Here is a 14,607-nt window from a genome sequence, read left to right as displayed (position 1 = left end):
CGATGGTGATTCCAACAACCATGTCTTTGGTATCGGATTTGGTGTATTTCAAAACCAACAATTCAATGATATTCACAATCATCATGCTGGTGTCGATGTGAATTCTCTCACTTCTTTGGTTGTGCACAGAGCTGGATATTGGCTTGACGGTGATAGAAAGAACAATGGTAATAGGACAAAGGTTTTTCTTGATGAAAAGTTGAATAGTGGAGCAATTTATCGCGTGTGGATTGAACACTTTAATTCTCAGCTCAGGGTAACAACGGCTCCCGATAACATTAAAAAGGCCAGAAACCATTGATCAAGGTTGATTTCGATCTTTCCAAGGTTTTTCTTGATGAAATGTATATTGGGCTCTGTGCATTGATGGGGCAACTTATTGAAAATCATCAAATTTTGAGCTGGAGCTTCAGCAATTCAGAGTTTACCTGATTTTCTAGTGTGATCTTCGAGAAACTGAAGTGTTTGGTTTGAACTTCTCTTGTTTAGAAAAATAGAAGGCTTTTGCTGCCTACAATGCATGGATCCATGTGATGTGGTGGTTAATAAATATAGTCTTCCACTTCATATATGGTTCTCATTTTGAATTGCCTGGTTTATTGACATTATTGTATCATGTCTATTTGTTCCTTGCTCTTGATATCTTCTTGTTCCCTCCATTATTAGCAAGATTTGTCAGTAGGGTTCAAATCCCCACTCATTGTTGGCTGGGTTCAAATTTCCATTCCCTCAATTTTTAAATTATAAAAAAAGAAAAAGAAACAGAAGAAGGTATTTATCCCTTTATTCCAGATGAAATGGGAGAGTTCTAGGAATTATGTACTATAATTGAAGGTTTCACAAGAATCACAACTCTTATGGCAAGGGTTGCTGTTTTGATATACTAGAAGACTAGCTGCTTCAGTGTATGTGAAGCAAATAATAATCCAGTAATTTTTTTTTTTTTGGGTTTCCTACCAACCAGTCTACTTATGATCCAGAGTTGGAATGTCTTGCGGAGTTCTCAATGAATCGCCATTGCCCCTTTTGTCCAAACCTCGTGATAAAAAGTAAAAGTTAATAGGTGTCATACAAATACAATGGTCCATTGGTTTGCTGGGGGCAATGATAACATGTTTAATTATTCCAGTCGCAAGAGCTTATTGGAGAGAGAGAGAGTGTGTATTATAGGACAAAAGGAGTAACTCATTCATTGATGGAAATCTGAGAAGAATCTTTGGAAGTTTGGAACAGGCTAATGTAAGACAAAATGACTTTTTTCCTCTATAAAGATCTTACCTCATAGGCTCATATTGAAATAATTTCAGCTTTTCCTTCTCTTTTTGATTGGTAATATATCAGGTTTTCCTTCAATTTGTTCCTGTCAGTTGCAAAAGACTTTAAGAGGTTCTCTAGATCTCTCTCTTATATTATATGGTCTATTATAATGTTCTTTGGTTAAAGGTAAATTAGAATAGAAGGTGAAATATGAGGGCTTACCCAAAAAAGAATGCTCCCCTGTACTTACCACGTTGACAACTTATAATGAATAAAATTAGTTTTCTTTCTTTTATCAACGAGTAATTACAGAGGAAATTTAGCTTAGGCAAAAAAGAAAGAGAGAGGAACGTAGAGTAGAAATTTCTCTCTTAATTGTATAGCAATTTATGTTGTATCCGTAGAGATAACATATGTAGTTACCACTTACCACACTTCCATTATTTGTCTTTGAGCTAATTTTAATTAGCTCTAAAAAAACTAGACTTGCAAAGTTGAAAATGCTCTAATCTTGTTTTGTAATTCCCTATTATTTCCCTCAATTTACTCCATTAATTAACAATATAAATAATTTTCCCTACTTTTCTATTGTAAAGTTTGTTAAAATCGAGCCAAATGATACGTTTTATGTACTTATCTGACTTATTATTGTTGTCATTTGTTAGAAATATATTAAACATATTAGCCTAATGTAATAGGTTTAAGCTCACTCTTACTTGTCCTAGTAGTCTAGGGTTTAGTCGTCTATATATACTCATGTTATATTTCGTTGTAACACATGCTTTGTATTACACTCTTACATAATAAAGATGTAGCCCCTAAGGGATTCCTTCGTGGATGTAGGCCGACAAAGTTGAACCACGTAACTCTCGTGTTCTCAGTATTCCTATTCTATGCTTCCCCTTTTGCATCCACTCTAGTATATAATATGATATAACACATCGTGTTGCTAATATATTTAATATAGTATCAGAGCCAAACTTCATTCTTGGCATTAAACAAGTATCTCTACACAACAAAAAAGATTCATACATGCGTAGCACAGATCCACAATAGTGCCCATGCTTGCTTTTAGATCAGGACCCATTGCATTACATAGCTCCCATGGAACCATTGTTGTTGTGTCGCTGCAATGTCTCATATCACAAGCCCAAGCAATCTGTGCCTCTCTCTTTAAGATCTGTGCACATCGAGGCTTTTCCTGATGAAACCAACCACACAGATGTGCTCAACGGCCTACTGCGACCAAAACCCAGAAAACCTGTCCCCATCGGCAGCCACACGCACCTCCACGCGCGGACAAAGGCTTCGACCCTCCTCACACGCGCTGATAAGGATTCTCAACTCCTTGATTGGATTTTGGTCACATCCGCCACTATGTAGGCCTTGTTGTCTGCCAATTTACGAAACCCGAGAATCTGGTCTTCATCTGATCAAACATGCGCCCTCACGCGCTAACCGTCAATTACACTCGCCTTCTGGGTATCGCATTCTCCACATGCGCCAGAAGACTTCTGTTGATGTCTTCATGATGTCATTCGATGATGTCACTCCCTCCATGTCAACAGCCATGCAAGCCTTAGAACATGTAAGCGACATGTTATCAGATGACATCAACAATATTGCAGCATAGATCCGTGACCCAAACTAGAATTGACCTGGAAACCTGGATCTGACCAGGACCACTTTGACCGCCGCACTATTGCTGATTGTTGACTTTGACTTTATGTGTTGACCATTGACCAAAAGTTAAAATTTTCAAAAATGGCTTATCTTGCTTTGGTTTTCGCGTAGATTCCAATTTTGGACTCCATTTCTTCATTTGAAACTTTGAAATTGGTCAATTGGCACATTCTTCATTGTGGTTTCTTCAAAGGCATTCTTCAAGGGATCTTCTCATACGTATCCAACCTCAAGCCTTCATTGAGCTTTCGTCTTGAGTTTAAGGGAGGGTGTTAGAGATATATTAGCTCAATGTAATAGATCCAAGCACACTCCTACTTGTACAGTAGTCTAGGGTTTAGTCGCCTATATATATTCGTGTTATAGTTCATTGTAACACAAGTTTTATACCACACTCTTACAAAATAAAGATGTAGCCCTTAACGGATTCCTCTGTGGATGTAGGTCGACAATGTTGAAGCACGTAACCCTCGTGTTCTCAACATTCCTATTCTATGCTTCCCCTTCTGTATCCACTCTAACATATACAACATGGTATAACACATCGCATTGCTAATATATTTAACACATTCAAATACAATGCATAACATGCACGATTGTCATGGCAATCGAGCTTTTGACAGCCTTTTACTTCCTTTTATGGAAAACAAACACCTCCCCCAAATGCAACGCATTTACAACATTTTTTAATGTTAGCGAAGCCACTTAGTACTGTGTCATTATGTCAACATACGGCTAAAACCTAGAGATGCTTTAAAACTAGAACAAGGCCCCATTGAGACAAGCGTGGCAATGGGACCTTACACCTATTAGAAATGCTTCAATATTTCTATCATCCTATTGTTACTGTATTGCTGTCATCATTATCTTTATTTTTATTTTAAAAAAGAAGTCGGATCGTGGGGTTAGTCACTTCTTATCTAGCGAGAAAAAACATTTTATATGTAACCTCATGGCTTTAGCTATTAATGGTGACTCAAACCCAAACGGTTATAACGAGGAGGATGAATGTCAACCACCATACCCTTTATCTGGGGAGCTGGGGTCATCTATTTATTTTTGGTGGAAAAATGTTGATATATTAAGTTATTAACTAAACAGCAACAAAGATTTGGTCTACCACATATATTAGCTGCCCTGTCAAGGGCAAGCAGATTCTCCACCACACGTGGTGGATTATCAAAAGGTACAAAAGTACAAGATAGATTAAAGCCGAACTTGATCAACGCATCGGCACACTAATTAAATTCTCTTGAAATATGCTAAATTTGAGATAGTTCTCAATTGGTTATTGCAATCCGTGAGCAATAGTTACATAAGTTGGTTAGCCACAGAGTGAAGAAGAGAAAGCTATTGTCTGTGTCTGAAAAAAAAAAAAAAAAAAGAAAAGAAAAAAAAGAAAGAGCAATGAAGGTATCCAACGAGCTCACTTAAACAGATTGATCACACACTTCCGCGGGCCCCACCAAGGTTGAGTATCTACAAGTGTGTCATTGAAACCCAAATCTCATAATTTAAAAACACCTGAAATGTGTTTGTAGTTTTCACGACTCAAACCCCAAATTTTGAGTTTTGAGTTATAGAAACTTATGACTTGTTTGGAAGTTTAAAAAAGGAGGGGGAGTAGAGTAAAGGGAGGGAGAGTAATTCAATTATCTTATTTAGAAGTTTTTTAAGGAAGGAGGAAGAGGGGTTTGGAGGGGTTTCAACTACCTCTAACCCCTCATTTTTAATTCCCCCAAATTGGAGAGATTTGGAGGGAGAGTAGAGTAGATAAATTATTGATCAAATGAATTCTCCAATTTACCCTTTCTAAATTAAAAAAAAAAATTACAAACCAATGATATTAGCAATCTTTGTTTGTTTCCTGAGAAAATTTAAGGTGAATGAAAAAAAAAGAAAAAGAATCTCACTATTTTACTGACATTGAAGCTAAACAACCATGTAATTTTCGCTAAAAACCATTGAAAGACCATGAAAATGAAAAAATAAATAATAAAAAATCAGAAAATTTTGAGGTATTGAAGTTGTTGAAGCTTTCCAAAGCTTGCTGGAATCTCACCAGAGAACTGGTTGTACAAGAGGTTGATGAGTTGAAGTTGAGTCAAGTTTGTGACACTCCTCAGAATCACGCTGGAGAAGGCGTTCAATGAAAGATCAAGGTAGTTGAGGCCGATAGGAAGTTCATTGAAGATCTCACTGGAGAGATGGTTTTGCGCGAGGTTGAGGATTTTTAAACTGGTGAGATTCCCGATCTCCGGCGGGAGAATTCCGGTGAGCGAGTTGTACTGCAAGAACACAGAGTGTAGGAGCATGCATTTGGAGAGAGAGAGCGTGGAATGGTTCCATTGAAAGCGTTCGAGCGAAGACTCTATCTCTCTCTCTTGGTCTTTGTTTCCTAGTGGGTCTGTTGGTTCTTGGTCTTTGTTTGGTTGCTTAGAAAATTTTGAATTCTAATTTTACTTTTTGGATGTCATATGATAGACTGAGGTGGAGCTAGCTTTTTGTTTGGTTGGTGAGAAATGCGGGGAAACTGTAGAAATTTATGAAGGATTTTTATTATAATTTTTTTTGAGATAATAAAAATTATTTTATAATAGTTCATAGTAGTTTTATACTTTTATTAGTGGCATTTGAGGGAATGAGAATGTTGATTAAATAATTATTTAATCTAACAAATTAATCATAGACCAATGTTGCAAATCTATTTTCAAATAGGGGTAAATTTGTCTATTTAAATCATTTCCTCTCTTCTCCTTCCTAATTTTTAAAACATCCAAACAAGAGTAGGGGCTAATTACTCCTTTCCCCCTTACTAATTTTAAAAACATCCAACAAGGTAGAGGATAATCATTCCCCTCTACTTCCCTCTACTCTCCTCCCTCTCTAAACTTCCAAACAGGCTATTAACTAAAAAATTTGTCCAAACAAGTTGAGTTTCAATAGGTCCCACATTTTTTGAGTTTTGGGTGATGAAACTCAGTTTTCATCAATCCAAACACCCTTTAAAGCATCCAGTTCTATACTTCTATGATCAAAACTCTATCACCCTACTGTATTGTTACTATGTAAATATATAATGTTTTCCTACACTCTTTGATAATGCTAAACACGTACACAAATTCATCTTTCATAAAACCATAACGTTTAGAGATACGGGACACAAGCATTAGAGATCATAATGTTTTGAATTTGTTTGACTATTTTTATTTTTGTTTTTTATACAAGATATAAATTCTACTCTAACCTAATTTAAGTGTATATGTGTGTGAAGTTCTTTCCTGAAGACTTGAACCCCGGTCCTTTCCTCCCTACCCCACAAACACTTATATTTGTGGAGTGACTATTTTTAAAAAGTATAAAATCCTGATTTTGTAAAACCAACATATAGTTTAATGTGCCACGTTAGCATTATAATTTATAGAGATGCATGGAAAAAAAGTTAGTACATCTTAATTGTGATTCGCATAGTTATGGGCTTTAGGATAAGGAAAAATAAGGAAAATATTAAAGTATGTTTAAAATTTTAATGATTAAATGAAAAAATCAATGTCAAGAGCTTTAATAGTTAAACATCAATGCTTAGCATCCTTTATAAAAAGAATTATGGTTCAAATTTCTCATCCTTTTGGTATAATATAGAATTCTACTCTAGCCAAATCTAAGTGTATATGTGTGTGAAACTCCCTCCTGGAGACTTGAACCCTGGCTCTGGCCCCTTACACCCCACAAACTTTTATACTTGTAGAGTGACGACCACACCAAGGGTGCGCGGTGGTTAAATTCCTTATCCTTGCTTGTTTTAACAATTGAAAATAATACTAATATATAATAATTGAAACAATCAATGGTTTAAGGATGACATTGAAATTTGACACATAATTCAAAAGATAAAATCATATTTTACCCAACTTATTTTGCTTTAAAAAAAAAAAAAACCCTAAGAGGTGAAACAAAGCTTTGGTTGTACCAGTCTCTACGTTTGGTCACCCTCTGCCTTGTTCTTAAAAGAGAAGAAACTGCAATTTTAGCTAATATTTTTTTACAAAAGCAAATCTGTTAATATGAGACAATTTGAACTTAGCATAAAATTATTAAAAAGTTACATTTTCAACTCATAGTTTTAGGGTGGTTTTCAGATTAAACCCACGCTTTTGAAAGTTCAAATTAAAATTTATATTTTTAAAGAAGTTGTAATTCAAAGTTTCAAAGTATAAACCCATTTACAATGATATCTTAAATAAAAATTGTTTATGCAAATCGATATTGTATGGTTATTTATTCGAAACATATATTATATATGTAAATATCATTGCAATCTAAGTTAGGAGAAGGTATTTGGTATCAAATGATATTATGTCAACAGTATCAAAATTCAATAAGTGTGAAACATGTCAGCAAAAAAAACTATCCCACTAACAAATGAAAGACATGTATTAGTGGGTAGTTATTTTTATACTCATGTCTCTCATTTTGGATTTTAATATTGATGACGTGGTATCATTTGATACAAAATAATTTTTTCCAAGTTAGATGATCTTATTTTATTTTAGGCATTTTTTCTTAACACTTCCCTGCACTGCTAATGAATTTATAGTTTGAACTACAATATTTTTTAAAGTGTAAGGTTTAATTCATATATATATATATATGGAAAGAAGGAACTTAAGGTGTAGAAATACGAGGCAATATGATGTCCGAAGAGACAACTGGGCCTCACCCTTCATTGGATTGGGCCAAGCCTAGGCGAGGCAACCAGTTGATGAGAGGTGAATAGTGTTCAAATCCGAGGAGTCCAAGAAGTGAGCTTCCCCTGAGGGGTTAGGGTCCCAGTCCAAAACCAACGTGATAAGAAATTAAGGAAGAGAGTCAAAACGTACCAACAAGGGAGCAAAGAAGCTTCTTGATAAAGCACTCATCACCTCTGCATTAAATGCATTGTACCAACTTAGTTTGCGGCATTTAATGACAGAATCATTTAAAGTCTAATCCCAAATTTTGGTCTTTTGCAGGCAAAACTTTAGGTTCCAAGATAGAGAAGCCTCTGGGTTACCTTCCATTCAGATCGAGGTAGAGAAGCCTCTTGGTAGTCACAATTCAAGATTGAGATAGAGAAGCCTCTTAATCGCCCTAAGTTCCAAGGTAGAGAAGCCCCTTGGTCGTCACGATTCAAGGTTGAGATAAAGAAGCATTTCAATCATCCCAAGTTCCGAGGTAGAAAAGCCCCTTAGTTACCTTCCATTCAGATCGAGGTAGAGAAACCCCTTGGTCGTCACAGTTCAAGATTGAGATAGAAAAGCCTCTCAATCATCCCAGGTTCCGAGGTAGAGAAGCCCCCTTAGTTACCTTCCATTCAGATCGAGGTAGAGAAGCCCCTTGGTCGTCACAATTCAATATTGAAATAAAGAACCCTCTCAATCGCCTCAGGTTCTAAGGTATAGAAACCCCTTTGTTACCTTCCATTCAGATCGAGGTAGAGAAGCCCCTTAGTCATCATAGTTCAAGATTAAGATAGAGAAGCCTCTCAATCGCCCTAGGTTCCAAAGTAGAGAAGCCCCTTGGTTACCTTCCATTCAGATCGAGGTAGAGAATCCTCTTGATTGTCACAATTAAAGATTGAAATAGAGAAGCTTCTTAATTGCCCTAAGTTCCAAGGTAGAGAAGCCCTTTGGTTGCCTTTCATTCAGATTGAGATAGAGAAGCCAGTTGGTCGTCACAGTTCAAGATTGAGATAGAAAAGCCTTTCAATCATCCTAGGTTTTGAGGTAGAAAATCCCCTTGGTTACCTTCTGTTAGGGTACTTTTTTTTTTTTTTACACCTAATTTTTTTTTAGTACCACATATTTATACCACTAATAAGTTATTGGGTTTTCCCCAAATATTTTTGCTCTATTATTATGTTAATCATAAATGTTTTATATCTTATTATCTAAATTGGGTTATGATGTAAAATATCACAAAAAGCCCAAAAACTCATATTTTATCTAATATTATTATCATTATTTAGCTAAGCCCAAAACCGGCCCTATGAACCCAATAAACACATCCTATGCTATTTAAAGTCTAAGAATACTTATACTTGGCAATATTTGAAAAGCTCATGATTCAAATCCATGGCAAAACAATTTTATTAATGGAATTCAAATCCATAATCAAAGCCCATGGTTTAAACCCATGGCAATTTATTTATCCAAAACCCAATTCACATTAATAATATCAAAGCCCAATTCTCATTGGTAAGATCAAAACTCAGTTCTCGCTAGCAATATTTAAAACCCAATTTTCATTGGCAACATCAAAGCTCAATTCTCATTGGCAATATCAAAGCCCAGTTCTCTCTAACAATATTTGAAGCCCAATTCTCATTGGCAACATCAAAACCCAGTTCCTGCTGGCAATATCAAAAGTCCAATCTTTATTGGCACTATTTTATCAAAAAACCCGAGATTATAAACGCTTGGTAAAGAGAAAAGTATCATGGCATAATTATTGCTTAAGTGTTACTATGACAAAAAACCATGGCAATTGTTTTATAAAAGCTCATAGGGAGTTATCTTGAAGAATATGTTCTCACAATATAACCCATGAAATACATGGTCATCACTTGCATCACAACATCCATAAAATATATCTTCAATGCTCATGGAAAATACTCGATCCCACAAGCTTTTCATTTAAATTATGATGCGACTATTAGAAGCCATGAATGTTATTTATGGAATCCATCATAGTAAAGGTTATTTTCAAAGGTATTTTGAAAACTTATTATATTGTTTCAAACATTACAATTAATTGCCCAAAAGACCCATTGCAAGTATCTATAAAAACCCAAAGAATATTTACTAATAAAAGTTCATGAGGAAGGAAAGCTCATGGCAATATGTGTTGTTGATTTTGTAGGATGCACACAACCCGACCCAAGGGAACCAGCCTAGGTGAACAGGCCCAATCTAAGAGATCCCAACAAGAAGCAGAGGATTGAAAGTAGGCAAAACAGCCGTTGTTCATCCTTGACCAAAGTACAACAAGAGAACCAAGTCCTTAAGAATGAACTAGAGGTTGTCTCATCGACTTTTGGTCATTCTCTACCTGACGTGAACAGTACCCGAGGCTTGTAACATTAGCTGAAGTTTAAAGGGTGATGGAACTCCATCATCTTTTTCAAGACTGCACCTCCAGCGGAAGGAGAGCTGAAACCAAATTATTCAAACTCCAGCAAATTGATGCTATAAATGTTAAAAACGTTTAAGACATGATTCATGTTCCAAGTCCATGAATTCTAAAGGGGGAAAAATTTGGAACATGTGGTTTGGAGGGCATAAAGGGACCTCTAGCATAACCTCCTGAAGTAGGCTTAGAATTTGACACCTGGCTTTGGGTGTTGAATCTTACTTCTTGGGGGTCTAAATCTCAGTTACAGCTTTAGGATTTGCTTTTGATACACGCCCCAATCACATTGATTAAGCTCAGCCCTAGAAATTCTGACATTTAATGCAAAATCTCATCATTACCCAAAGAAGCAAAGCAGCCTATAAAGCAAACCTTCTACTTCTGACCAAAAATCCCAGGAAGATTAACCCTAGTTCTCCACCTCTGATTAACCTCACGTTTTTTGGGCTCATGTTAATTAATGCTTCCCTAAAACTCCATTATAAAAGCATAAGCATCTTAGCCTAAAAACAAACAGCTACTCCCTCTGAAACTCCTGGTCTATTTGCCATTTTGCTAGTAGTTTAGCTCTTTTTAGGCTCACTACTCATCCCTTTCAGCTCACATTCATCTAACCTCAGACATTCTTTCCTCTCTTTTACACAATCATAGCCTATAAATGCCTCCCACTACTCACAAAAAGCCTTAACCTCAAAGTTAATCTCATCCCACTCACTCAAAACAGTCCATATTGTCTCATTCATGTCTTATGAACACACACTCATCAAAATCTTAGTTTAATACTTGCTGCACTGAACTGGGGATCTTTCACTCTCTTCATTCCATCCTATTTTTTTTTTTCCCCTCTTTTATTTGTAACAATGAAGCCTTTAATCCTTGTTTTTTACTATTATTATGATGAAGTATATAATGTATTTGTAACAATTGAATTTTTTCCTCACATTGATGTAATGATGGCTTAAAGTACTATAAATTCCCCTAACCAAGACACACAAAGGATCCTCAGGACTGAATACCTTCATAAATTTATTTAATCATTAACTTTTGGACTTTTAAGTGTAATTTCACCTTTATCGCTGGAGGACTGATTTGAATTATGATGCTGTAAAAAGGACTAATAATATAACAAACTAATAATAGTAACGTATTTATTGGGCCTTATTATTGTTTTCTTGTTAGGGTGCAGCCTCTATCTCTTGCTTAGGTGGACTTCCACAACACTGAAAGCCTTTGAGCTCTATTTCAAGGGCCCATCGTCAAGTTTCGGCTTGGCTACCCCATACTCTATTTGGGAACATCAAAATTTTCCCCTTAACACCTTCCATTCAAATCGAGGTAGAGAAGTCCCTTGGTTGTCATAATTCAAGCCTTCCATTCATATCGAGATAGAGAAGTCCCTTGGTCGTCACAATTGAAGATTGAGATAGAGAAGCCTCTCAGTCGCCCCAGGTTCCATGGTAGAGAAGCCTCTTGGTTACCTTTCATTCAAATCGAGGTAGAGAAACCCCTTGGTCGTTGCAGTTCAAGATTGAGATAGAGAAGCCTTTCAATCATCCTAGGTTCCAAGGTAGAGAAGCCCTTTGGTTACCTTCCATTCAGATCAAGGTAGAGAAGCCCCTTGGTCACCCACAATTTAAGATTGAGGTAAAGAAGCCTCTCAATCGTCCCAGGTTCCGAGGTAGAGAAGCCCCTTGGTTACCTTCCATACAAATCGAGGTAGAGAATCCCTTTGGTCGTCACAAGTCACGAATTGAGATAAAGAAGCCTCTCATTCCACTCCAGATTCAGGCTGAGATAGAGAAACCTCTCAGTCACCCTAGATTTCAAGATTCATTTCAAGTTTATCAGTTGTCAAGTAGGTTGAGAATTCACAATTCTCATTTTTTTAAAAACAGCAAACCACTAGTTCTATGTTCCAAGGTTTTAGGTTCTGGGTTAGGTAATCTTTGAAAAGTCAACCTTGATTAAATCATGATTGCTAAAATTAGTGTCTTTATTTTACATTAACATTTGCTTTACAAGCTCTGTCAATGAGGGGCATTTTGTAGACACTTGATTTTGCACCCATAATTTAATCTTGGAAGATGGCTAGAGTGACCATTCATATACCCCAAAATGTAGAATTGCATTACATTCATTAATTCATTCATTGCATATCATAAAAATGATCTTGAGATTCTGTCGTGACGGTACGTTCTATTTCCAAATCGGACTGTTGGATTGAAAGATATCACATGATCAAGTTTTCACGGTCTGCATGCATTTTGTTTGGGTGGAGTCGATCACACATGATTAATTTAAATTAATTTTAATTGGTTAGACAATTAAATTTATTAAATAATTTCGTGATTGCTTGTTGGTTAGTGTCAAAAATCGGCCTGCTTGCATGGGAATAAAGTGAACAATCAGATAACAAAGAAGTTGTGGATAATCAAGTCTTTTTTGGAATATTTATCTACAAGTTAATTATCACTTTAAATACTTAAATATCAAGAAAAATGGATTAATTTTTAGAATACAAATTAAAAATACGTCTAGGTGCAATTCCTGGCTCAAAAATCCTCAAAAAATGAGTCTAAATTAGACTAAAACTCAAACGCGGACCTGGCACCCAAGAGAGCCATTCGACACTCTTGGAGTGCTGATTGGCACATTCTGATCAGCACTTCCCAAATGTCGATTGGCCTAAACTTTCGACCCAACCCAGGGATTTCCTAATTAAGATAAAACCTTTTTTTTTTTTTTTTAAATCTAGATTTTTAGAGATAAAGATGCGTTCCAATTCGTATTCGATTTCATTCAACTTATTTTTTTAAGCATCCCAACCTCTATAAATAGAGGAAACAAATCAGAACACAGGCTCTTCTTTTTTGACTTTTCTATTCCCCTTACGTTAAACACGTTCTGGAGGCTTTTGCTTTAGGAACTTCTTTTTTGTAAGCAAAGTATTTTAGACCTCAAAGAAGTGAATAAACTTCTTTGATTTCTAAAATATTCTTTCATTAGAAGAGCATGCTCATGCAAGAGGTATTCTGTTTGCTTTCTTTTTCTTTTTCCATTAGTTAGTATGTTATTGTTTGATGCATGAATATGTTTACTATGTCTCGTTCTTAATATATAATTGCCATGCTTAGATACTTTAGATGATTGTTTATTTCAATTCTTTCTCTTTGACTTCAAAATCTATAATGACTATCAAAACTTAAAAAAAAAAAAAAAAAAAACTCAAAACTAATTTATATTTTCATTAAATACAGATCTGATTTCTTTTTCTAAAAGTTTTTCTTTGTCATAGAATTGCAGGTTTTGAAATTTTAAAGAAGGGATTGAAAGTTAGGTTGAAGCCTTTTTTATTTATTTATTTATTATTATTATTTTTAATATGTGATGCATGCATAATAAATTTGTCTCATGAATGTGGACCCTCTTTCCAAGGTCTTTTTTTTTTGTCCAACAACAGATCTGATTTTTTACAAATAAAATCAATTTTTTTTTTTTTTTTTTTTTTTTTTTTAACTTTACAAAAAAACAAATCTGATTTTTTTTCAACAAACCGAATTTTTTTAACTTTACACAAAACATATTTGATTTTTCTTGATAAAATCTTGCTTTTTTCCCCTTTACAAAAGCATATATGATTTTTTTAAAAACCAGGTCTTATTATTTTAATTTCCAAGACAGATCTAAATTTTCTTCAAAAGAGGAAATTATTCATAAGGCAAATTTCTTTAAATTAGTTTTTTTCTTATGCATTATAACATATCATTCAACATCATTCAAAAAGGGTATATTGGTCATTACAGTCTAGAAGACCAGATTCTGTCTGGGTAGAATGAGTGCCTAACACCTTCCAATTCTGTAACCTAGCCCTCGAGCTTAGGATTTTTGGATAGGTAGATTTGTGTTTTGTCTTTTAATTTTGGTAGATTGTAACTAGAACCAAAGCTTTGTATTCTTTCTTTTGCATAGATTGTAACTAGGACCCAAAGCCTTGTAAGGTTAATTTACCAAAATTGTATATTTTTTATTCAATCAATGACATTCGAAGTATTTTAAACATGTAGTTTGTATTTATTTTTTTCTTATTTTTTTATAAAAAAAATAAGTGGCGACTTCACATCACTTACTCAAAAAGAGAAGTACCCTTAAAAGCACCAAAATCACTTTTTTCAGGGGCCCTAATTTTTTGGCCTCACACACACACACACACACACACACACATATGTATATATGTTCTCCTCTGCTTTCACTAACTCCTTTCTTTCCTACCAATTTTCAAGCAATTTTATTCTACTCCTATTTCCTCTATTTTTATTAAAAATTGGCCATTAATTAAAAGTTTTGTCCAAACAACTTGTTAGGTGCCCATCTCAAATCAAGTCCCATCTTTTTTAATCTCACACAAAAAAGGAAAGTATCCCACCGTTGAAAATTATTAAAATAGACAAGTGGGTGGGGTTGATGCTAATAGATGATTACTTTGGAACCTTTGCTAAA

The sequence above is a fragment of the Quercus suber genome, unplaced genomic scaffold, assembly GCF_002906115.3.
Source record: "Quercus suber isolate HL8 unplaced genomic scaffold, Cork oak 2.0 scaffold_27, whole genome shotgun sequence".
In the NCBI taxonomy this organism is placed as follows: Eukaryota; Viridiplantae; Streptophyta; class Magnoliopsida; order Fagales; family Fagaceae; genus Quercus; species Quercus suber.
This window is presented reverse-complemented; position numbering follows the sequence as displayed.